Source organism: Pleurodeles waltl, chromosome 5 (genome assembly GCF_031143425.1).
Source record: "Pleurodeles waltl isolate 20211129_DDA chromosome 5, aPleWal1.hap1.20221129, whole genome shotgun sequence".
In the NCBI taxonomy this organism is placed as follows: Eukaryota; Metazoa; Chordata; class Amphibia; order Caudata; family Salamandridae; genus Pleurodeles; species Pleurodeles waltl.
The window spans coordinates 258,916,189-258,940,204 of record NC_090444.1 but is presented as its reverse complement, the minus strand read 5'-3'; positions in this window follow the sequence as shown (position 1 = coordinate 258,940,204).

Below are 24,016 nucleotides of genomic sequence, written 5' to 3'. Positions count from 1 at the left end.
CAATCATGTGAACTCAGCTGTTAGAGGGATAATAGGATACTGGGAACCAGCCAGCAAAATAACTGCTCGATTACCGGGCTCCTGGTGGTTGATGTGGGATTTAATGATTACCATGTATTAGGTGTCCCTTTACATTGATATTAATGTTGTTCTAGAAGTGTGCTTTTTTGATTACTGTGTAATAAATTGGGTGTTAAAAGAGAATTCCGCCAAGGCGTCATTGAGTAGTTCTTCGGTGTGCCATCTTCATAAAAACAATCTCAGCAATTTGCATGTAGCCTAAATTCTGATTAATGTGTGTGCTTTATGGAGAATTTAGCCTTTTGTTATAGTATGTGCCTCGTGTTTTGGATAGTACTACTCTTCCTGTCACATAGTATTAAGAGCAGTGCCCTCCAACAATCTGGATTTCAGCTTGCTTTTATGGACAAACAAGGGCATGATTTCCAACAGAAAATCAGCATTTTCATGAAAACGGGTGTTTTCAACAAAACTGCATTTTTGGTAAAAATGGTTCACCAATCATCCCTATCTTCCTGAAAAATTGGGGTATAATGGTCATTGTAAGGCTGACACCCTATTGACTTGTCCTAGGGCCAGGTTAGATGATGTTGCTGTTCATTGTTTGCAAACATCTGGATGTAAAAGGGGGAATTGGATGTTTACTGTCATCTCCATTTTGGCTAACTGTGGGATGGGGATGTTTAGTACCCTCGAACAAGTGCAGTTAATGGCATGTGGAGCATTAGGAGCTTTAAGCTCCCCCAGCCTTGTCCAAGGGTGTGGGGCAAAATGTTGGTTGATCCCTTTTACTTGCCTTGGGGAGGGGCATTTTTTCTTTGCCATTTGCCCCAGACTCCTTTGAGCATTGTGAACATTGCGTTCAGCTGGCCTGTTTATTCTGTCCACATTTGCTAGTTTAAGTATTGCTCCTCAAGTTTTTAAACATAGGAAGGATGGGTGTTTCTGATTGTTCAGTTCACATGCTACTGAATGGCATTTTTACATAATCTTCATTGTCAGTGATCAGTTGAAGTGATTTTCCATTGATCACAGACATTACTGATATGTACATAGTTTAATAAGCACATTGGACACTCACATTTTGCTTTATTTACAAAACTGAGGAATTACATTTCAGTCTAAAAAGAAAATGCCCTTATGATTGAAAATCCAGCATGACATAAAAATGTGGCAGACTTTAATTCAGTGGTTTCGGAGTTAGGCACAATAGAAACTTTCCACTTGGCCACCAAATCACTTCAGTGGATCCGAAATATGAATTTTCCATTCTGAGCTTTTCCTGCCAAAACCAAGTGCTTCAGCAGAAAGTCATCTAGCAACTGTCTGACTCTGAGAAGCCTCCGCCAAATACAGCCTTCAGGTTTATCCTCCTCATGTGGTTCGACTTCCATACAAGAGACTCACGGCCTTATTAAGAGTCTGGGGGTCACTAGATGGCGATCGGATGGCAAGCAGCGCTGCCCTGCGGATTACGACGGGTGCAGGGAGGCCCACTTGGCATGGGCCCCCCTGCACTTGGCATTGGCCATTCTGCCCTCTTCAGCATTGCCGCCGGCTCAGTTACGAGCCAGAGACAATGCTGTAGTCTACTTCCCGCTAGGCCAGAATGATAACAACCTCTCCTTCGAACACCGTCCGCCGAACTTATTATCAGCCCCTCGGTCCCTGATTTAGAGTTCGACAGATGGGTTATTCTGTCACCGTCCATAGTATTACAATTGCACATTATTCTATGGCAGACGAGAGATCCGTCACTTATTGACACAATAACCTGAACTCTATATAAGGTCCTAAATCGGAAGATAGAATCTTTGCCAACCCCCTTGGTGTATCCTACCTCCGCTCCATTGCGGTCAGCATGAAATATCACCTAGGTCCCAGTCAACTGTGAACAACTGGTTTTTGATGTGTACTTTCCTTTTTCTTGGCACGTTTGCCCTAAATCTTTAGAAATGTGTGTCTTCCTTTTACTGGAATTTTGTTGTTTTGGTGACATTGTTATAATTACATCATTCTCTGTTTTTAGAAATTGGTTGTGGGATCCTTATCATGCTGTGATTTTACTTTTTAATTGCTTTGTTTTGGCACTCCTACATGCTTTGCACATTGTTCCTTATATTAAGGCTGCCCGCCCTGCGCCGTAGCTACCAGGGGTTCACCCAAGTTCATTTATGGAACCTGACAAGATTTTGAACTTTTCACTTGGGAAGGACTTACATCCACCCTAGCAAAATCTCATTACTTAGAAACTCCTTACCCAGTGCGATGAGATTCTCAAAGTTCTTTTTTTACCAAGTGATATTTTGCTCAGATCTAGCCAGAATAATTGACTCAGATCACACTATTTGCAGTAAAGACAATTCTACAGACTCTAAATTAGACACAAATTGGTGCTGTCCAAAATTCAATGAAAGTTAAACCTTGCAATCAGAAATATCCCAATGGACACAGACTGATCCTTTATCAGTGTAAGGACAAAGATAGTTTGGTTATCATCAATGAAGTTGGCTATCCCTGACTCACGTCCTAAAATCTGGTGTGTCGTTTTTCAATCAATTAAGTTGTGGGTTGTGCTGCATTTTGCCATGCTTTCTGGCTAGTTATGAAATCACCCAGTGGTACATATTTCCAGGGTTAAAGAAAGCAGAAAATATTTCCCTCACCACTAGTAGGTGTAGATGTACTTTACCTAGTGGCCTGGAAGGCATATGGCGTCTTAGACTGCTTATCGAACCTGCTCATTTCAGCCATACATCTTTATTAAGATTTTAAGATGAGGCCAGTCTCATGTGCAAGACTTGGGCGGTGGGTCCCTTATGGATGGATATTATTAGGATCAGTAAGGCAGGCATGCATTATTAGGAGAATCAGTTAAACAACATCCTAGAACCCAATCATATCATAGATCTGCAACATAGCACCATAATTGGCGGTTCTGGCAGATAGGGTATGGAACGATGGGTCATTCATCGGAGTGGAACTAAACCAAGTATGATGAAGCACTTCAAAGTGCTAGCCAATAAAAGACAAGCATGCACCAGTACATCTAGGGTATTGCAAGAAGAAGCAGCATAAAGTAGGACTTCTCTCAATAGTTCATGCCTGGCAACAGTGTTTGATGGGTTACTCTTATACTTGCGAGTTTGCAACGTTTGCATCCCTGCAGCTTTCTTATTTTATTCTTGTTCAGTTCTGATTGAAATAAATTGTTTTTGTAATGTGTGTTTTGTTGTAATTAGGAGTTAAACACGTTTGTAATGTTATTTCCAAATTTAGAATATTGTTGATTGTTTAACCTACTATTTTTGTGTAAATATAAAAAAGTATTTTTAAATGAACTATCACGATACATTTTATATCTGGAGAATATATTTTCTGTAACAGTACTCTCAATGTAACTTATTTATGTAATGGGGTTTACTTTTTTGGGATAGGACCTTGTTACATATTCTTTTAAATGTAATGCCTGTTATATTTCTTTGGGGAGTACTTAATTTTGATACCTAAAGGTCAAACACTTCCCCCAATATAGTTAAGTCTGGGGTGGGAATAGTAAGGGTGGCGGTCTTATGACTGCCACACTCGCGGTGGTGGTCTGGACCGCCACCTTTGTGACGGTCCAATCACCACATTACAACCCTGGCAGTCCGACTGCCAGGGACCCGCCAGCTCCGCTAGGATCTTGAATCCCGGTGGTCTGGCGGAGAACGACCTCGTTCTCCACCTACCTTTTCATGGCGGTAACACTGTCATGAAAAGGCTGGCGGAGAACAGGTGCAGGGGACACTTGGCATGGGCAGTGCAGGGGCTCCCCTGCCCAGCACCATTGCAATGTACACTGTCTGCTTTGCAGACAGTGAACATTGCGAGAGTGCTGGTGCTCCCTGCTGGCTACAGCATTGCTGCAGGCTTGATTACGAGCTGGAGACAATGCTGTATCCTGTTTCCTGCTAGGCTGACGGGTGGAAACCGATGTTTCCACCTGCCAGCCTAGTGGGAAGCTCTTAATGGGTCCGGCGGGGAGATAACTGTCGGAAGTTCGGTGGACGGTGCAAACCTCCCGCCAAACTCTTAATCAGCCCCTAATCTGAACACCCGCCTCATAGTTTTGAGTGGAAATAGTAGCCCCCAAAGTACATTACCTTCTCCAACATGGTAATGTCTGCAGAGGGAAAAGTAAATCAGAAACCCCAAATGTTCTTTTTCTTAATGTGATAGAGTTTGGTGTTGGAGAAGTAAAATGGAGTTTCTCCAAAGTAGAACACTTTGTCCAATATGGATAGATTTATATTGGGAATATTAAGGTGGTCATTACAACCCTGGCGGTCGGTGTTAAAGCGGCGGTAAAACTGCCAACAGGCCGGCAGAAAAAAATGTGGAATCACGACCGTGGCGGAAACCGCCAACATAGACAGCCACTTTAACACTCCAACCGCCAAGGTGGTACAAACAAACACTGCGGCGGTAACCGCCAACAGACAGGTGGAGGACAATGTACCACCCACAGAATTACAACAGTCCAATCCGCCACCTTTTCCAGGGCGGATTCGCCGCAAACAAAAACACTGCAGAAACAGGACTTGGAAGGGGAAACGCTCACCTCTACACACCCCATGAGGAACCAGGATGCCATGGAACCCAAGCTCCAGATTCTTCCAGCCTTTATGTTCCTGCTCCTCTACCAGGAGCACGAACGCCGGCAGCGAAGACCACGGTGAGTACTGCACCTACGACACAGGGGAGGGAGGGAAAAAACAGTGACACGCAACACGCAAAACCCCCACCCCCACCCTCACCCACGACAACACACACACACTAATACATCATGATACATTACAGTTACACCCCCAACCCCCCTGGAAGAATGCAAGGGCAAAAGGAAATGAGTCGAATGATTGTAATGCATTCAAATACAGTAATCAAAAATATATACATATATAAAGATATGTACATTATAAACAAATATACACACCAAGAATACAAGTCCAAGGTATTCCACTATCATAGTCCGTGGACCACTGGGCCCAAAAGGCATGGGCGAGGCCCATACAAGATACCTGAACAAGACGGAGAGAACACTGCTGGGGCATCAGATAGAAAAAAAACAGGCACCTCAGGGGGAATGGAAGGGTGGGGCACCTCAGCCGGATGAGTGCATGACGCCAGATCCACGAGGGGGCTCCATTCCCACTGTTCAATCCTGGGGAGTGCAAAGCCACAGTCTCTAAAGTCTCTACAGTGGGTGGTTTGCCCACTGTTCAATACTGGGGAGTGCAAAGCCACAGTCTCTAAAGTCTCTACAGTGGGTGGTTTGCCCACTGTTCAATACTGGGGAGTGCAAAGCCACAGTCTCTCAAGTCTCTACAGTGGGTGGTTTGCCCACTGTCCAAACCTGGGGAGTGCAAAGCCACAGTCTCTCAAGCCTCTACAGTGGGTGGTTTGCCCACTGCTTAATCCTGTTGAGTGCAAAGCCACAGTCTCCCAAGTGGATAACATTCTCCACTGGTTCTGGAGGGGGCTTTTGTGCCCAGAGTGCTTCATCCTGCCAAGGACTGAGGTAGTGGATGCCTTACTCCACTGGTTCTGGAGGGGGCTTTGTGCCCAGAGTGCTTCATCCTGCCAAGGACAGAGGTAGTGGATGCCTTCCTCCACTGGTTCCGGAGGGGCTTTGTGCCAGAGTGCTTCATCCTGCCAAGGACAGAGGTAGTGGATGCCTTACTCCACTGGTTCTGGAGGGGACTTTGTGCCCAGAGTGCTTCATCCTGCCAAGGACTGAGGTAGTGGATTCCTTTCTCCACTGGTTCTGGAGGGGGCTTTGTGCCCAGAGTGCTTCATCCTGCCAAGGACAGAGGTAGTGGATGCCGTTCTCCACTGGTTCAGGAGGGGGCTTTGTGCCCAGAGTGCTTCATCCTGCCAAGGACAGAGGTAGTGGATGCCTTACTCCACTGGTTCTGGAGGGGGCTTTGTGACCAGAGTGCTTCATCCTGCCAAGGAGTGAGGTAGTGGATACCTTTCTCCACTGGTTCTGGAGGGGGCTTTGTACCAAGAGTGCTTCATCCTGCCAAGGACAGAGGTAGTGGATGCCTTACTCCACTGGTTCTGAAGGGGGCTTTGTGCCCAGAGTGCTTCATCCTGCCAAGGACTGAGGTAGTGAATGCCTTTCTCCACTGGTTCTGGAGGGTGCTTTGTGCCCAGAGTGCTTTATCCTGCTCGTCGGGGCCTCTTTGGCGCTCACTGGCCTGCGGTGCTTGTTGCGGCGGTGTCCTGGGCAGCGGTGCTGGTGGCGGCGGTGTCCTGGGCAGCGGTGCTGGTGGCGGTGGTGTCCTGGGCAGCGGTGCTGGTGGCGGCGGTGTCCTGGGCAGCGGGGCTGGTGGCGGTCTTCTCCACCGTGCAGATTTTCCCAGACTTGACGGTTTTACTGTGCCCCTTCCCCACCTTGGATGGTGGCGCAGCTGTCTCCACACTCCCAACTGTCCCCCTGGGAGCGGCTTTGGTGGCTGATTTCTTTCCTCTCTCCCGCCGGGCACTGGCCAACTTTTTGTGCTTTATAGGTGGGGGACTGTCCGTGCTCTGGCTCCTTGCCACACTGGCTGCCCTACTGCCTGGCGCACTCCAGAAGCGGTTACCACTGGTCCCGCAGATGTTGTGGCTGAGGTGCTGGGTTGGGACCTGGAGAGGCGGGCCCTAGGAGACTGAAGGGGTGGGGGAGGTGAGGGGAAGAGGTCAAGGTTGGACAGGAAAAGTTTTTTGGGAACACTGGGACGGGTAGATGGAGGGGATTTGGGAGTGGAGGAAGAGGTAGTGGTTGTCGGAGGTGTACGTTTGGTGACTTTGGGTGAAGGTGCATGGGCTGGAGGCTGTCATGAGGTGGATGGCTGTTGGGTGGGTGTGTGGCTGCGTTTGTGTACCTTGGGAGGTGGGCTCACAGACACACTGGTAGAGGACACAGGGGATGTGTGAATGGTAGTGGGGGTGGTGACTGCACGTGAGCGGGGTGTGCTGGTGATGGACGTAGTGGCTGAGGATGTAGTTCATGCAAGTGTGAGTGGAGATGAGACAGGGAGGGAGGAGGGAGACGAGGAGGAGGGGGACACAGTGGAGGCAGTGGATGTTGGTGTGTCTGCATGTGTATGATGCTTGTGTGAGTGCCTGTGGGATGTGTGGTGCTTATGTTTGCCAGAGCTTCCCTTGTGTTTTGAGGTGTGTGCATGCTGGTCTGATGGTGTGCTTGGGATAGGCTGAGGTACAGGGGTTTGGGTCTGGGTGGAGGAAGTTGAAGAGGGGAGGCTAGAGACAGGGACAATGGCTGCCATCAGTGCCAAGGCCAGAGTCTGAAAAACTCGCTGATGGGCTGCCTGACCAGAATGAATGCCCTCCAGGTATGCATTGGTTTGTTGCAACTGCCTCTCTACACCCTGGATGGCATTCAAAATGGTAGACTGCCCAACAGTGAGGGACCTGAGGAGGTCAATGGCCTCCTAACTGAGGGCAGCAGGGGTAAAAAGGGCAGGGGCTGAGGTGCCTGGGGCGAAGGAGATGCCCCACCCTCCTGGGTGAGCGGGCACGGGACACACACGGGACACACGCTGAGGGGCTGCTGGGAGGACGGTGCTGGTAGGGGGGTGGCGGCTGTACCTGTAGATGCGGGGGGCACAGATGGGCCCGCCACCGCAAGGGAGCTCTCATCAGAGGAGGAGTCCGTATCGCTGGTCTCAGCTCCTGTCCCCGCCGTGGAGCTCCCCTCGCCCTCCGTCCCACTGGTGAATTCAGACTCCGTTGTGTCGCCCTCCAGGGCCATGTGGGATGCAGCTCCCTCCTGCTCCGGTGCCACTGCTCCTCCACCTGATGATGCTAATGCACACAAGAACAGGGAGACCACTAAAAGGGGGGAGACAAAAGAAAGACATGTTCAGTGCATGCAATACCGGTACCGTTGGCGGACACTACAGACACAGAAGCCCCCTGCACTACGCCGTGCACTTGGAGTTCCCTAATCAATCCCAGGGACATGGGTTACAAGGCTATGCCCGATTGCTGCACACATGGATGTCACAGGAGCCTGACTAGGTGTAGTTGGCACTGTACACAGGTGGGGTGGGGTGCCACAGGGCCTGCCTTAAGAAGGGACCTTGCCTACTAAACTCGCCCTGGCCTAGGGGAACCCACAGCCCACCTCCCCCACCCAGACACCTCCAATGCGCGCTGAATCAGCAGAATGAGAGTGTACTCACCCCCTTGTGGCTGCTGTGATGCCCTCAAGCGCCCATCCAACTCCGGGAACACCACCACCAGGATCCTGAACATTAGGGGGGTCATGGTGCGACGGGCACCCCTCCCACTTTGGGAGGCCATCCTCAGCTAGGCCTCCGCCGTCTTCTTGCTCCAGCTGCGAATGTCCTCCCATCTTTTCCGGCAGTGGGTGCTCCGTCTGTGGTAGACTCCCAGGGTCCGGACTTCCTTGGCAATGGCACGCTAAACGTCTTTCTTCTGGTGGGTGCTGACCTACAGGAATAGTACAGGGGAAAAGGAGAAGATATTACCGTCCGCACCGTCACAGTCATTGGCCCGCATCCCTACCCTTGCCATGACGCACATGCACTCACCGTCGTTTCATGTACAGCTCATTCTCACCCTCCCCTATCTTTCATTCACACCACTCCACACAGGCATTGCCATTACAGCATGCTCACAGTGTACTTACTTGTTTGTATGGAGGACCGTAGAGTAGCGTGTACTGGGGAAGGACCCCATCCACTAGTTTCTCCAACTCCTCCGTGCTGAAGGCAGGGGCCCTTTCCCCAGACACACGAGCCATTGTCTCTTCCAGACTGAGGTCACAGCAGCACTTGCAGTGTAGGTCCTCTCCTGTCGAAGATCAGGTCAGAGAGAAAATGGCAGTCACGTCCACTGCGGTGCATACCGTCACTGCCGGCGTACATTGTCATTGGCTCCTGGGACCCATAGGGTCCAATGTTAACCAATGCAGGATAGCGCCGCTGTCTTCGACTGCCTACCTCGACTGTGGACAACGCCAGCACAGTTACCTCATATCCGCTTGTCCCACTTTACAGGTCAGGCAGCCGCCATTTCATGGGCCCACATGGCATTATTTTGGACTGCGTCACACATATCCAGGCCTTGCTTAAACACTAATACAGGCATATGTCGATTTGCTAATATTTTCCGATTAAGCTGTGTTTACGTACCTCAGAGTTGGTTGACTCTCTGCTCGCTGTTCTCCTTCATAGGCACCGCAATCCTGGAACTGTGTGCCCAGTTGGAGCCAGACCTGATGTCAGCTATCCACCATCCCACAGGAATCCCCCCTCAAGTGCAGGTGCTGTCAGTACTCCATTTCCTAGCAAGTGGGCCTTTTCAAACTACAGTGGCCATAGCATCAGGGATGTCCCAGCCTATGTTTTCCAATGTGTTGTCCAGAGTGTTGTCTGCCCTGCTGAAACACATGCAGGGCTACATCATTTTCCCCCAGGTGGTGGATTTGCCTACAGTGAAAGGTGATTTCTATGCCCTGGGACATATCCCCAACATCATAGGTGCCATTGATGGGACACATGTGGCCTTGGTCCCCCTCGCAGGAGTGAACAGGTGTACAGAAACCGGAAGAGCTACCATTCGATGAATGTGCAGATGGTGTGTTTGGCAGACCAGTACATCTCCCATGTGAGTGCCAAATTTCCTGGCTCAGTGCATGACGCTTATATTCTACAGAATAGCAGCATCCCTTATGTGATGGGGCAACTCCAGAGGCACCATGTGTGGCTATTAGGTGAGGACATGGACCCAATACAGTGTGACTACGTGTCTGGGTCTGGGGATGCCCCTATGAGTTAGTGTGTGTCTAACAGTTGTCCCTCGACATTTGCAGGTGACTCTGGTTACCCCAACCTGTCATGGCTACTGACCCCAGTGAGGAATCCCAGGACAAGGGCAGAGGAACGCTACAAGAAGGCCCATGGGTGAACTAGGAGGATTATAGAGTGGACCTTCGGCCTCCTGAAGGCCAGGTTCCGGTGCCTCCATATGACAGGTGGTTCCCTATTCTACTCACCAAAGAAGGTGTGCCAGATCATTGTGGCCTGCTGCATGCTTCACAACTTGGCTTTGCGACGACAGGTGCCTTTTCTGCAGGAGGATGGTCCAGACGGAGGTGTTGTGGCAGCTGTGGAGCCTGTGGACAGTGAAGACGAGGAAGCAGAAGAAGAGGATATAGACAACAGGAACACAGTGATCTTGCAATACTTCCAGTGAGACACAGGTAAGAAGACAACACTGCCTGCTACATCTGATTTAATTCCACTACCTCTCATCTGTCTGTCACTTTCACCCATTGTATGGTCACTGAGTTGTCACATTCCCTTACGATTTCACAGATGTGGGTCCCACTGTGTGACATCTGCTTTATTTCTGCATGGACTAGAGCTGTGTGACATAGGTATGTTGACATTACATTTGATATAGCATTTTGCCACTGTTATTGCCAATACACATTTTCGAAAGCACAGACAGACTCCTGATTGTTTTGTGATTTAAGGGTGTTTATTTAAGTGTTCAATAGTGGAGGGGGTTGTAAAATGGTCAGGGGTGATGGTGGAGGAATGTCCATGGCAGAGTCCAGTCTATTAGTCTCACAGGTGCATTGTCCAAAGGGGCATAGGAAGTGGAGCTAGCGCATTTTAAGTATGGACAGGGTGATAAGGTGGGACAGAAGGATGAGAATCAGGGTGGTCTCATTTCTTGGCGGGGGTCTTGGCATTGTTCTCTGTCTTTGTCCTGGATCTCAGAGACCGCTTGCGGGGTGGTTTTCCATCTGCAGGGGGTGGGGTGCTGGTGTGGTGGTTCTGTGGCTGTGCCTCCTGTCCACTAGCGCCGGCGGAGGTGGTGGGTAGTTCATCGTTGGGTGGGCAATATCAATTTTTGATTATGTTTGTTTGTTCATTATCTGCATATATATTTTATGAGGTTGGTATGTTTTTATAGGTGATAGAAAAGTGTTGGCGTATTTTAAATAATGTTGATTGTTTTGCATTATGTATTTATTTATTTTCAAGTATTTACTGTAGCACGCTAATTATTAATTTCAATTGTTTTTTTAAATTTTGTTTTAGGGCCTTATAAAGAGTTTGGCGGTCGAACTGCGGGACCGCCAAACTTGTGAGGAGGACACCTACCGCCATGGCATTCGCATCCCCTCTACAATGTTCCTGCCAGTCTGAGAGGCGGGAACATTGCAATAGAGCATTCCCGTTGGTCAGACCAGCAGGAACAGTGCTACAAGATAGCACTCGGCTCCTCTAAAGGGGCCGAGTGCTATCTTGCAGCACAGAGGGGGCTGACGAGCACCCTCAGAATGCGCACTGTCTGCAAAGCAGACAGTGCTCATTGCAGTTGTGCTGGGCAGAGGAGCCCCTGCACTTCCCATGTCAATGGCATGGCCAGTGCTGGGGTACCCCTAGCACACCCTCACCGCCAGCCTTTTGATTTCCAGTCAAACCACCATGGAAAGGCTGGTGGTGAGGAGAGATGTAATCAGCCAGGCGACGCTGAGTTCAGCGCCACCCTGGCTGAGTGCAACTGAGACTGCCATGTCTGCTCGCCAGGGTTGTAATTGGGCAGTTGGGCCACATGGAGTGTGGCGGTCCAACTGTCAACACGAGTATGGTGCTCCTCGGACCCCCACACTCGTAATGAGGCCTTAAGTGTGATTGGCGTTTTAAATTGCTTTAATAATATTTGGAAATAAATATTAATAAGATATGAGTGTTTGTGTTTTAGGGATATTACATGGTGTTGTTGTTTATGATGTTTTTCTGTAAATTATGTTCTTGCTATTGAGTCTAGATATACCATGCAAAGAGTCTTACTTTGTAAGCTAGGTGTTCATGCATTCTTTTAGTTTGGAAATTTTGGGATTGAGGCGGGTTAGGGATTATTCCATCCTTAGCTCCTGGCAGCTTTGTTCTTTTTAAGTATTTGTAAAACGTGGCAGAGAGAAAGTTGGCTTTTTCCAAGTGTGGTTTGGAAGGATTTATGGCATTCTTCCTCTTTGTTTTATGTCTTTGCTTCTTGGGACATGGTCCTGTCATAGATGTTCCACCATGGAATATGATACTTAGATTGGCATCTATGGCCTGATCAGTGCAGGTGACAAACACATATATTCTCAAATTAATCCATTAGTGGAGCTAGTTTTGTTTCATGTTGTCAGTAGCATTTACTGACTTCGGTTACAGGTATGAATGCTAAAGCTAGTTGCATTTTAATTTGTGTGCATATTCTAGGTTAGGTGATTATTTATGCTCAATGTGGATTTTTGTAGCTGCTTCCTAATGCTCTGGTTAGAGAGATAGTATCATCCCTGAATTGCACTCTTTGAGTATATATAACATTTTCTGTTCACAACCTGTAATGATTTTCTGTTGGTTATATTTGTTAGTTTGTTTTAAATGTGCTAGTATTTCAGTATAAGCTGCAGTTTGTTTGTTAGGTAACAGCGCATATTCTAATGGGATGTTTGTACTTTGGCCATGTATTATAAATATCTGACTGAATAGTACAGAGCACGATTTAAAAGTGCCATCCACAATCCTTGTGTTGTATTGCATGAATGTTATTGGTGGCATAAATGATAATTCTTTATCATTATTGAGGTTGTCGTATAGCAAGAAGGTGGCTGTTTTATGTGTGATTAGTAATTGTTGGGGTATGTCTATACCTTTCTTTTTATCTGCTCTTAGTATTTACCTGGCTATTTTATGTGTTTTTGTAATTAATCTGTTAAGGGATGGTATGTCAGGGAGTTCACATACTGCTTGTTCAGGAATGTTTGGTATAATATTTTTAAACATTGTTCTTTAGGGTTCTTGTGAGCTTGTAATGGTCTCTTTTAGGTCCTTTAAAATATTTCTGACTTCTGTTTCAGTAATATTAGGGGGACAGTTATGTTCCCTAATACTTTTCGCTATTTCATTTTTAGTGGTGGCCTTGCATTTGAATAATATTTGGTACATTTACAGGGTGTTTTCTCACTGGTGATGCTCTCTTTACCTTAAGAACATATTATATATTCTTTTTTGGGATTTGGTGTACTTTGCTTTTGCCAATAATTTATCTGTGAGATTTAGAGTATACAAAATATACATTAATTTAAAAAATGTGATATTTTATTTAGTGTAATATTTTTACATTGTGGGTGCACGTTTAACTTACTTTATGGTTGTTGTCTTTACTTCATTAAGTTGTAGAGTTTTACTTTTCAGGCCTGTTTGGTGTTGTTTTGGCACGGTTTTCCTTAAGACTGTTGAAATGAAGAGATTTGCTAGTTATTTTGTTTTATTCTTTACATTAAAATGTAGTTAGTAGTTTTGTTTTATAATTTTAATATGTTAAAGGTTTATTTTCACTTTAAATTGAATTGTATGCTTTGGTTACAATACTTAATTTCAAGGTGGTCTTTTTTGTATTTCAAGGAATTCGATGTCTGTCCCTTTATTTTAATTTCCTTTTAGCGTGTATTCCTTCTTGTAGAGGATGTACCTGTATTTTGGAGAAATAAATATGTAGCATAGTTTAAATTATTTTTCATCATAGGGTAGTTTTAGTTATGTATTACTTTTCCTTGCTTTCATGTTGCCAAACTTGCTTTATTTGTAGTATATAGTGGATTGTAGAAGTATTACAGTCTTCTTTTGTAGGTTTGCAAAATAGCTTCCTGATGCTGCCCTGTTGTAATAGTTTTTCGGGAAGCATTTTTTTCAATTTTTGTGGCCCTTTTATAAAGTTGTTTAATTGGAAGAACCTTTTTATTTGTTAACCTTTTAAGTTTAGTTTGATTAATGTGATGGAGCTTAGTTTGACTTTTTTGTTTTTGCTCCATTTATGTTGAATGCTAATTAGTGCTCTTGTTAAATATTCAATGTATATATTAATTTTGTTTTAAATTATACTTATATATTTCTGTTTGTATGTTTAATTACGTTATTGCGGCTCAAAGCCATAAAAATGCATGATAAAATGAGTGTACAGTACACCATGCACATACCAAATCTCTACCCTAATAAACACTTCACCACAAATACCTAAAAACATACATCCATATCAAAATAGAATTTTAAACATAATATAATACAACTTCAAAAATGGAAGAATTAAAAATGCAAGTTTAGAATTGATAGCCCGATTAAACATATAAAGTGGTCATACAAACCTCCTTTGTATGCACCAAACCATAAATAAATATATTGATACAGTGAAGACAATCAATTGTTGAGTATCAGATATCAAAATCCTAAGTGCTTCTAAACACTGCAATATGCCTTAAGTTATGCAAGGTGTGACCAACCAATTAGATCTAGGCGGTATATTTAAGAGCCCCTAGCGCCACCTTAACACCGCTATAGCATAACTTTCCCTGCAACATATTTACAAAGTGATGCAATGTTTGTAAACCCTGGTGCCTGCACCAGGCATACAGTATGCAAAGGGGGCAGGCCGGCGCTAGGAGACTTGTAGAATGGTGCAGTGAAATTTAACAGATTTCACTGCGCCATTTATGTCATAATTTTTAATGCCTGCTCAGAGCAGGCATTAAGCTGATGCTCCCATAGAAACCTGTGGGCTTCCTTGCACTTTGCTACACTAGCGTCAACATTTTTGACGCTAGTGTAGCATAGCACCACAATAGCGTAAAAAATGTTGACACTATTGTACTAACGACCACCATGATGCGCCGCCTTATAAACACAGTGAAACCATGGTGTCATTAGGTGGTGGTGGGTGCAGAAAAAGTGGTGCATCAGCTCTGATGCGCAACTTTTTCTTAAATATGGGCCTCGGTTTCTTGTATGCCTGGCAAAAGAAGAGGAAATGCACCGCTGTTTCCACTGCCTGGCCACAAGCAGGGTTGACCGAGCCCAATGCATTGCCCCCACTTCTCCAGTTGTTAGTAAACATGCACTGGGAAAGAAAACCATTCCTGAAGTGCAGATATAACTTCATCCAAGTAAGCTTCTAGTCTTTAAAAATCCTTGTGATCTAAAAATCAGAGAGTCTTGAGATTAATTCATTAAGAGAGAGACAGTTTATGTGCCTTAGCACATAACAAAACAATGTTCTCCTTAGAAATAATCAGGCAGGCTTCCGTAGGCTGCTCCCACACACTGACTTTACCCATACTTTTCAGGGTTTCCCTGATGTACCGGAGCTATGGCAATTTCCCTGCACCCAGAAACCCTAACATCTTCTCCAAACCCTGTCTATAGGAGATCAATTCAGGTGTAACCCATATTCTTCTCCAGAAGAGAAGAGGCCAAAGGCCAATTACCTCGGAAATGGGCCTAAGGCCCCCATCAAGCCTCAGGGGAATCAGTGGTGTGCTAGGGGGAAGATTCAACAATTGCTTTAGGAATACATTCTCTTACTGTGTGATGTTAGCAGTTTTGTGACCCCATAACTCCGCCCCATACATGAATGCCCCCAAAGCTTGTGACCTATAAATTTCAATCCCAGGCCTAATGGTCTTAAAGAACGATCCCCCGAACACTACCCACAGATCAACAAATATCAAATTTAGGCTAGCACCCTCTAACACTACTGATTACCAATACAATAGCTGCAGTCTAAGTACTTGCAGATGCATTGGTGAAAGCCTGCCTGGAATGGACTAAGGGCCTGATTCTAACTTTGGAGGACGGTGTTAAACCGTCCCAAAAGTGGCGGATATACCACCTACCGTATTACGAGTCCATTATATCCTATGGAACTCGTAATACGGTAGGTGGTATATCCGCCACTTTTGGGACGGTTTAACACCGTCCTCCAAAGTTAGAATCAGGCCCTAAGTCTGTTCTTGTCCTCTATCCAATCCTGAGGCCTTTCTAAAATCACTCTGGTAAAAACATTTTGCATTGTATCAGTCAAGCTTTTGGGTCTGTAACTGTCAGGGCTAAAGGCAAAACCTTTTTATAAATGGCAATTATCTCTGCCCCAGCCTACATGGAAGGGGCAGGCATCCCTTCCATAATGGCATTAAAAATAACCCAGAGGTAAGGCCCCCCAGACATCTGGTGCTGAGTGACATAGATCCCCAGGGATTTTGTCGATGCCAGGGGCCTTACCAGGAGTTGTTTTATTATTAACCCTAAGAACTTCTTCAATAGTGATCAAAGGATATTCCTTTGAATTTAGAATTTGGTTTGCCCCACTGGTGTTGCTGCCTACTTGGTCATCTCCATCAATCTGCATACCAAACAGGGAGCGAAAATCCTCATTCCATTGGTCAGCTGAGACGTTATTCTCTATATTGCCACTGGTCTTAGAGCTCCCTATCGCTACAATGCTCCCATTTAGTGTTTCCCCACTGTTTCTTGGCAGAATTAATATTTTTTTAAATAGCTTATAGCAATTCAAATATGGGCACTATCTTTTGACCTTTAGGTTTTAGTAAGGCAATTTTGGCCAGGCGACACTGTTTATTAAACCATGAGGGATGATGTTTCCTGATGCCCTCAGGACGGGCTTCTACCAGAAATACATTTTTAAGAGCTCCCACCAACACTTGGTGAATCTCAACTACTCCAGGCCACTGCCTATATTTCTCTTCTGATTATAGGGTCTTACCCAGTTCTTGTAGGTCAATGTCTACTGTATCATAAAGCGTCTTGGTACTATCAGGAGTCTGCTTGAGCTCCCTCCATTTAACTCTTTGTCTGTTGGGAGCCAGACTAAGCCTACTATCCAATTGGTCTGGGCATGTATTAGTAGCCTTTGTAATGGGGAGCCCCAGATGGAGAGATAATGCATTAATTTCGCTATCATACCTGGGGAGGACTATCATGTCTACTACATAGGACCATAGCCTCACATCAACAAATTTATAATCCATCAAAGAGGTCCTACCAACTTGATTAAACGTGTGAGACCCCGGCCTATCAGATCTATTTTGGCCATTACAGGCATGTAAAGAATGGTTCAATGATAATGCATTGATATGAAGTGCCAAGGGGGGCCATTTCTTGATTGGAGGGGAAGACAATACTGGAATTGCCCACAGTCTGTCTTCATAAGGTTTCATCAATATTGGATTCAAGGGGCTCAAAGTGCCAATTAAAATCGCCACCCACCATCTTAACCCCTTAGCTGCTGGGCCGTTTCCCCCCCCAGTGCTGAGCCCTTTTTTGGCTATTTGGGGTAGTTCGCGCTTAGGCCTTCATAACTTTTTGTGCACATAAGCTATCCACGCCAAATTTGCGTCCTTTTTTTCCAACATCCTATGGATTCTAATGGTACCCAGAGTTTGTGGTTTCCCCTGGAGGAGACCAAGAAATTAGCCAAAATACAGTGAACATTTCGTTTTTTCCAAAAAAATGGGAAGAAAGGGCCGCCGAAGAAGGCTTGTGGTTTTTTCCCTGAAAATGCCATCAACAAAGGGTTTCTGGTGCTGAAATCACCATCTTCCCACCTTTCAGGAACGGGCAGACTTGAATCAGAAAACCACATTTTTCAAGACAAATTTGGCATTTTACTGGGACATACCCCATTTTTACTATTTTTGGTGCTTTCAGCCTCCTTCCAGTTAGTGACAGGAATGGGTATGAAACCAATGCTGGATCCCGGAAAGCTAAACATTTCTGAAAACTAGACAAAATTCTGAAATCAGCAAGGGGTCATTTGTGTAGATCCTACAAGGTTTTCCTACAGAAAATAACAGCTGAAATAAAAGAATATTGAAATTGAGCTGAAAACAACAGCCATTTTTCTTTCTGTTTTACTCTGTAATTTTGTCCTGCGATGTCAGATTTTTTAAAGCAATATACCGTTATGTCTGCTGGACTCTTCTGGTTGCGGGGATATAAAGGGCTTGTAGGTTCATCAAGAACCCTAGGTACCAAGAGCCAATAAATGAGCTGCACCCTGCAGTTGGTTTTCATTCTATACAGGGTATACAGCAATTCATTTGCTGAAATATGAAGAGTGAAAAATAGGTATCAAGAAAACCTTTGCATTTCCAAAATTGGCTCAAGATAAGGTTTTGAGGAGCAGTGGTTTTTTGCACATCTCTGAATTCCGGGGTGCCCATACTAGCATGTGAATTGCAGGGCATTTCTCAAATAGACATTTTTTTACACACTCTCTTATATTTGGAATGAAAAAATGCAGAGAAAGATAAGGGGCAATAACAATTGTTTTGCTATTCTATGTTCCCCCATGTCTCCCGATAAAAATGATACCTCACTTGTGTGGGTAGGACTAGCGCCCGCGACAGGAAATGCCCCAAAACGCAACGTGGACACATCCCATTTTTTGACAGAAAAACAGCTGTTTTTTGCAAAGTGCCTGCCTGTACATTTTGGCCTTTAGCTCAGCCGGCACCTAGGGAAACCTACCAAACCTGTGCATTTTTGAAAACTAGACACCTAGGGGAATCCAAGATGGGGTGACTTGTGGGGCTCTGACCAGGTTCTGTTACCCAGAATCCTTTGCAAACCTCAAAAAGTGGCAAAAAAAACAGGTTTTCCTCATATTTCGGTGACAGAAAGTTCTGGAATCTGAGAGGAGCCACAAATTTCCTTCCACGCAGTGTCCCCCCAAGTCTCCCGATAAAAATGATACCTCACTTGTGTGGGTAGGCCTAGCGCCCGCGACAGGAAATGCCCCAAAACGCAACGTGGACACATCAAATATTTTGAAAGAAAACAGAGGTGTTTTTTTGCGAAGTGCCTACCTGTAGATTTTGGCCTCTAGCTCAGCCGGCACCTAGGGAAACGTACCAAACCTGTGCATTTTTGAAAACTAGAGACCTAGGGGAATCCAAGATGGGGTGACTTGCGGGGCTCTGACCAGGTTCTGTTACCCAGAATCCTTTGCAAACCTCAAAAAGTGGCAATAAAAACAGGTTTTCCTCACATTTCGGTGACAGAAAATTCTGGAATCTGAGAGGAGCCACAAATTCCCTTCCAGCCAGCGTCCCCCCAAGTCTCCCGATAAAAATGATACCTCACTTGTTTGGGTAGGCCTAGCGCCCGCGACAGGAAATGCCCCAAAATGCAACGTGGACACATCAAATTTTTGGAAAGAAAACAATGCAGCTTTTTTGCAAAGTGCCTACCTGTAGATTTTGGCCTCTAGCTCAGCCCGCACCTAGGGAAACCTACCAAACCTGTGCATTTTTGAAAACTAGAGACCTAGGGGAATCCAAGATGGGGTGACTTGCGGGGCTCTGACCAGGTTCTGTTACCCAGAATCCTTTGCAAACCTCAAAAAGTGGCTAAAAAAACAAGTTTTCCTCACATTTCGGTGACAGAAAGTTCTGTAATCTGAGAAGAGCCACAAATTTCCTTCCACCCAGCGTCCCCCCAAGTCTCCCGATAAAAATGATACCTCACTTGTGTGGGTAGGCCTAGCGCCCGCGACAGGAATGGATCACACAAGGGGCAATGGTAGTCCTTGCTTGAGGTCTACTGTTAACCCTGGAGTGATTCATTCCTGAAGCAGGCACTAGGCGCAGGCACACAAGCGGGGTTGTGTTTTTATCAGGACAAGTGGGGAAACACTGGGTGGTAGGAATTTTGAGGATCCCTGCAGATCCCTGGACTTCTGCTCATTGGAATGCAAGGAAAATGTGCTTTTTAAGCACATAATGTAATTTCAAGGGGATTCTGGGTGAAGGAAAACTGGTGAGAGCCATGCAAGTCCTGCACCGTTGGACTCCCCTGGTACTAGTTTGTTAAAGTTAACCCACCACTCACACTGGTTGGTTTTAGCACCTCCAGAAATTATGGTTTCAAAGCATGATTACTTATCAAAGTATCTGAATATTGAAACCAAGCCTTCTGAAGGTGGGCCATAAAGCCGCGTCCAGGCACCAACCTCTTTATGGTCCATTCACACGCCATTCACGCACAACAAACAACCCTTTCATATCGCCAGCCACGGGCCCAATCCAACCAATGACTCCACTCACATTAACTTACCGCTGCCAGACAAGGGCCCATCACATTCACACGCCACAGAACGGAATAAGTTTGACTACATTTTACCACCTGTCAAGTAACTGCCTCCTTCTTCCTTAACATTACCAAATGCATGCATAACGAATCTTTACTAATGACTCCTGTGACAGCCACCTGAGGCTCAGGAAGACATGTTTTTCATGCGCCTTTAACGCACTCTCTGTGCTAAATCTAACTCCTTCCAGTTTGTGTATGCAAGTTGGGGGTGTCCGAGTATGCCGTACAAAGCGATTCCTCGAACTGACTGAGCATATCTACCTTTGAAACTAAGGGAGACATGCTGGGGATTTCTCATAATGTTCCCTAAAGAGAAGGTCATAGGCTATGGAAAAGGGTAGTGTTTGGTACATAGGGGAGTCCATGAGAACGTAACATATGTCCCAGCCAACATTATGTGCAGTGATGTGACTATAATGCACTTATACAGCAAACTGAACATCTACTAAGTTCTGATGGAGGATGAACATGAAAAGCAGGTCAAACACTGACCTATACAAGTCATTCTCCTTCAGTGCTGGGATGGCACCAATGGGTTTGAATCCATAGGTGTAGATGATGTACATCTGTACTACCTTTACTATCTGCCTCCTACCTGTGCAATAACCCTGTGAAGGCACTCCTACCATAAGCTTTCCTTACCCATCCATGTCTCTGTTCTCATCAGAGTCCTGGCTAATCCTGTATAATAGCCAAGTGAACCTATACTAGTTTGTGGAAGCAAGTTGGGGGTTTCCAACTATGCCCTACAAAGTGATTCCTCGAACTGAGAGAGCATATCTACCGTTGAAAGTAAGGTAGACATGCAGGTGAAGAAAGGGTACTCCGTGGCAATGTGGCATATGTTCTGTCCACTAGTATATGCAGTAGGGGGAAGAAAATGCATGTTAATTGAACAGAACACCGACCACGCCAAAAGGAAGTCCATGATGAAGTAAAATTCTGTGGCTCCTTGTCTAACGAAGCAGTGGCCCATGGACGTTCGGCATCCATGCACTGCCACTGAAAGGATTACCCAACAGCAGCTCAACCTCAGTCGATTTCCCAGAACTTTGCTTTAGTATGATACAACGTAAAGCAAGTAGGGATACAGAGGCTTGGTTGTGATGGACACTGGGGACAGTAATACCGACTCTCCTGCCGCTTTCCATGCTTTGAGCACACTTTACAGCGACGACATGAACGATCCTTTTTGGGCGTTTTAGGTATGCGATCAGCAAAGTGTCGCTCCTGCAGCCTTGCCACATCCTCCAGAACATATGAGGTGGAGGCTGCTGCTTCTTCTGTAACAGCAGTGAGGCTTTCAATTACAGACAACTGGAAGTCAAGGAAAGTCATGAGTCTTCCTGTTGTTGTCTGACGGTAAACAACATACGCATTATATGTTGCCATCTGAATCAGGTGGGTAAACAGTTTCTTGTACCAAGTGCGAGTTTTACGACACGCATTGTATGGTTGAAGAACCTGGTCGTTCTTGTCCACTCCACCCATGTACTTATTGTAATCGAGTATACAGATGGGCTTGTGGACTTCGGCCATCTGACCCCAAACCGTGATGGGAGAAGTGCTCTCATCATGAATTGTAGTGAGCACGTATACATCACGCCTATCTAGGAACTTGACTGCGAGCAGTTCGTTAGAACGCAATGCAGTACTCTGTGATTTCTGGAGCTTCTTGCAAACAAGCTCCCGCGGGAATCCTTTGCGGTTACAATGAACTGTACCGCAGGCCACAGTGCCAGCTTTGTAGAGCTCACTGAACAGCTCTACTCCTGTATAGAAATTGTCCACATAAAGGTTATAACCTTTGTGAAGAAGTGGCTGGACAAGTTCCCATACAATCTTACCTGTGACCCCTAACGCGGGAGGGCAACCTACAGGGTTTAGGGTAGAATCCTTCCCTGTATACACTCTCAGGCTGTACACATAGCCAGTAGAGCACTCACACAGCATGCACAGCTTTATGCCATAGCGAGCTTTTTTCCTCGCAATGTACTGTCTGAAAAGCAGCCGTCCTTTGTACAGGATCAAGGACTCATCGACTGCTATATTCTTTCCAGGAGTATAGATCTCTGGAAACCTGGCAGACAAATGTTCCACGACAGGCCGAATTTTGAACAACCTGTCATGATCTGGATGGTCCCGGGGCAATGCAGCAGAATTGTCATTGAAATGCAGCATGCGCTGCAGTAGCAAAAAACGATCTCTACTCATGTATGGTGTGAAGATGGGAGTTACCCAAACCGTGCGAGTCGTCCAGTAGGACTGCAAGGTGGGTTTCTGCACTAACCCCATTTTGAGCGTAAGGCCCAAAAATATCTTCAACTCCGCCAGCGAAGTGGGAGTCCACTGGCGTGCCCTAGAACGGGGCCCTAGAGTGCCTCCGCACTCCCTCAGAAATTGGTCTGCACGCAAATTTGTTTGCTGCACAACTTTCTGAAGAAAGTCAACATCCAAAAACAGATAGATGTAGTCGACTAGCAAAAAGTTAGCTGTATCGACTTTACATCCAGCGTCACCAGTAAAAGGTGGAATTTGGGGCTGAACCAAACAGGGGGGCTGCCAAGAGAGCACTCTCTGTGTGCTTCCGGCAGCAAGCACGTGCTCTCTGGGTTCGGCTAACCCAATGTGGTCCCGCTGCCCAGAATGTGCTTGCGAAGGGACAGCACGGATGTCGTCATTGTCTCCTTTAGACTCACTGGAAGAGGTGTCATCAGATGGGACTCCGCCGACTGAAAAATCACTCCCAGAATCTGCCCCATTGTCCTCTCCCTCAGATGCTGTCTCAGTGTCTGCTGTCTCAGTCTCTGAGCCTACATCAGAACTGTCCTCCATAACCCGAGCTAGGGCTTGATCAGCAGTCATCCAACGAGACGCCATCTCTGCAACTGGCTAAACTGTCCCTCTAAATTACTAGCCTACGTAGAAGGCAGATAGTCACAAAATTGCTTGTGGGTATGTTTGTTGTGTACAACAGGAAATGTCGTCACCTTACCTTCGCTTCTTCTCCAATTCTGCAGATTCTCTGAAAACACTGAAAAAAACAAAAAAATAATGTATTACTTCACCTTACCACACACCCTGTGCAACAGTCATTTTTGGTGCTCTGCCTCCCATTACCTCCTCTTCTAATTCCCTCAGTACTACCCAGCAAAAGTGCCACTCATATCTCCATAGTCCCCCAGGCATTACATTTGTTTTAAAGCGCAGGTAACGCTTGCCTTTACTAATCCACTCAGCTACTTTATGGCAACTGCCACTACAGAAAAGACATGCATGCATGCATATATATATATATACATATATATATATTGTGTGAACAAGATTCTCACCCCACTCCACGAGGTTCAAATTGGCATCTTTTATTGCAAGCAACAGCCACGTACGCGTTTCGACTCTCAAGGATTCTTGATCACAGTAAATGGGTCCCTCTTTTCTTTCATTGTTTATACTTGCAATAAAACATGTCAATTTGAACCTCGTGGAGTGCGGTGAGATTCTTGTTCACAAAATATTTTCGAGGTTGCTCTCCTCCATCACTGAGCACCGGCAGTGGAGTGCGCTGCACAACAATCTTTTTAACCAATTTGTGTTGCATATATATATATGTTTAGAAACAAAGTGGTTGAAGGGTTGCTGGGCGGCACACTCTACTGCCGGTGCCCAGTGACAGAGAAGACCAATCTAGAAATTATCTAATGCCGAAAAATTTCACCGCACTCCACGAGGTACAAATAAACGTGTATTTTATTGCAGTCAATAACCACCAACATGTTTCAACTAACCAAGGAGTCTTGATCACGGTCCTCGTGGAGTGCGGTGAAATTGTTCACCATTATAAAACAACACACACAAGAATAACAAGCATTTACAATGCAATGGGTCTCGCATCTACTCGAGTTAGAGCTATTAGCGTTATAAATTCCTAACCCAACTTTTCTTGCCACATAAATTGATAATTGAAAGTT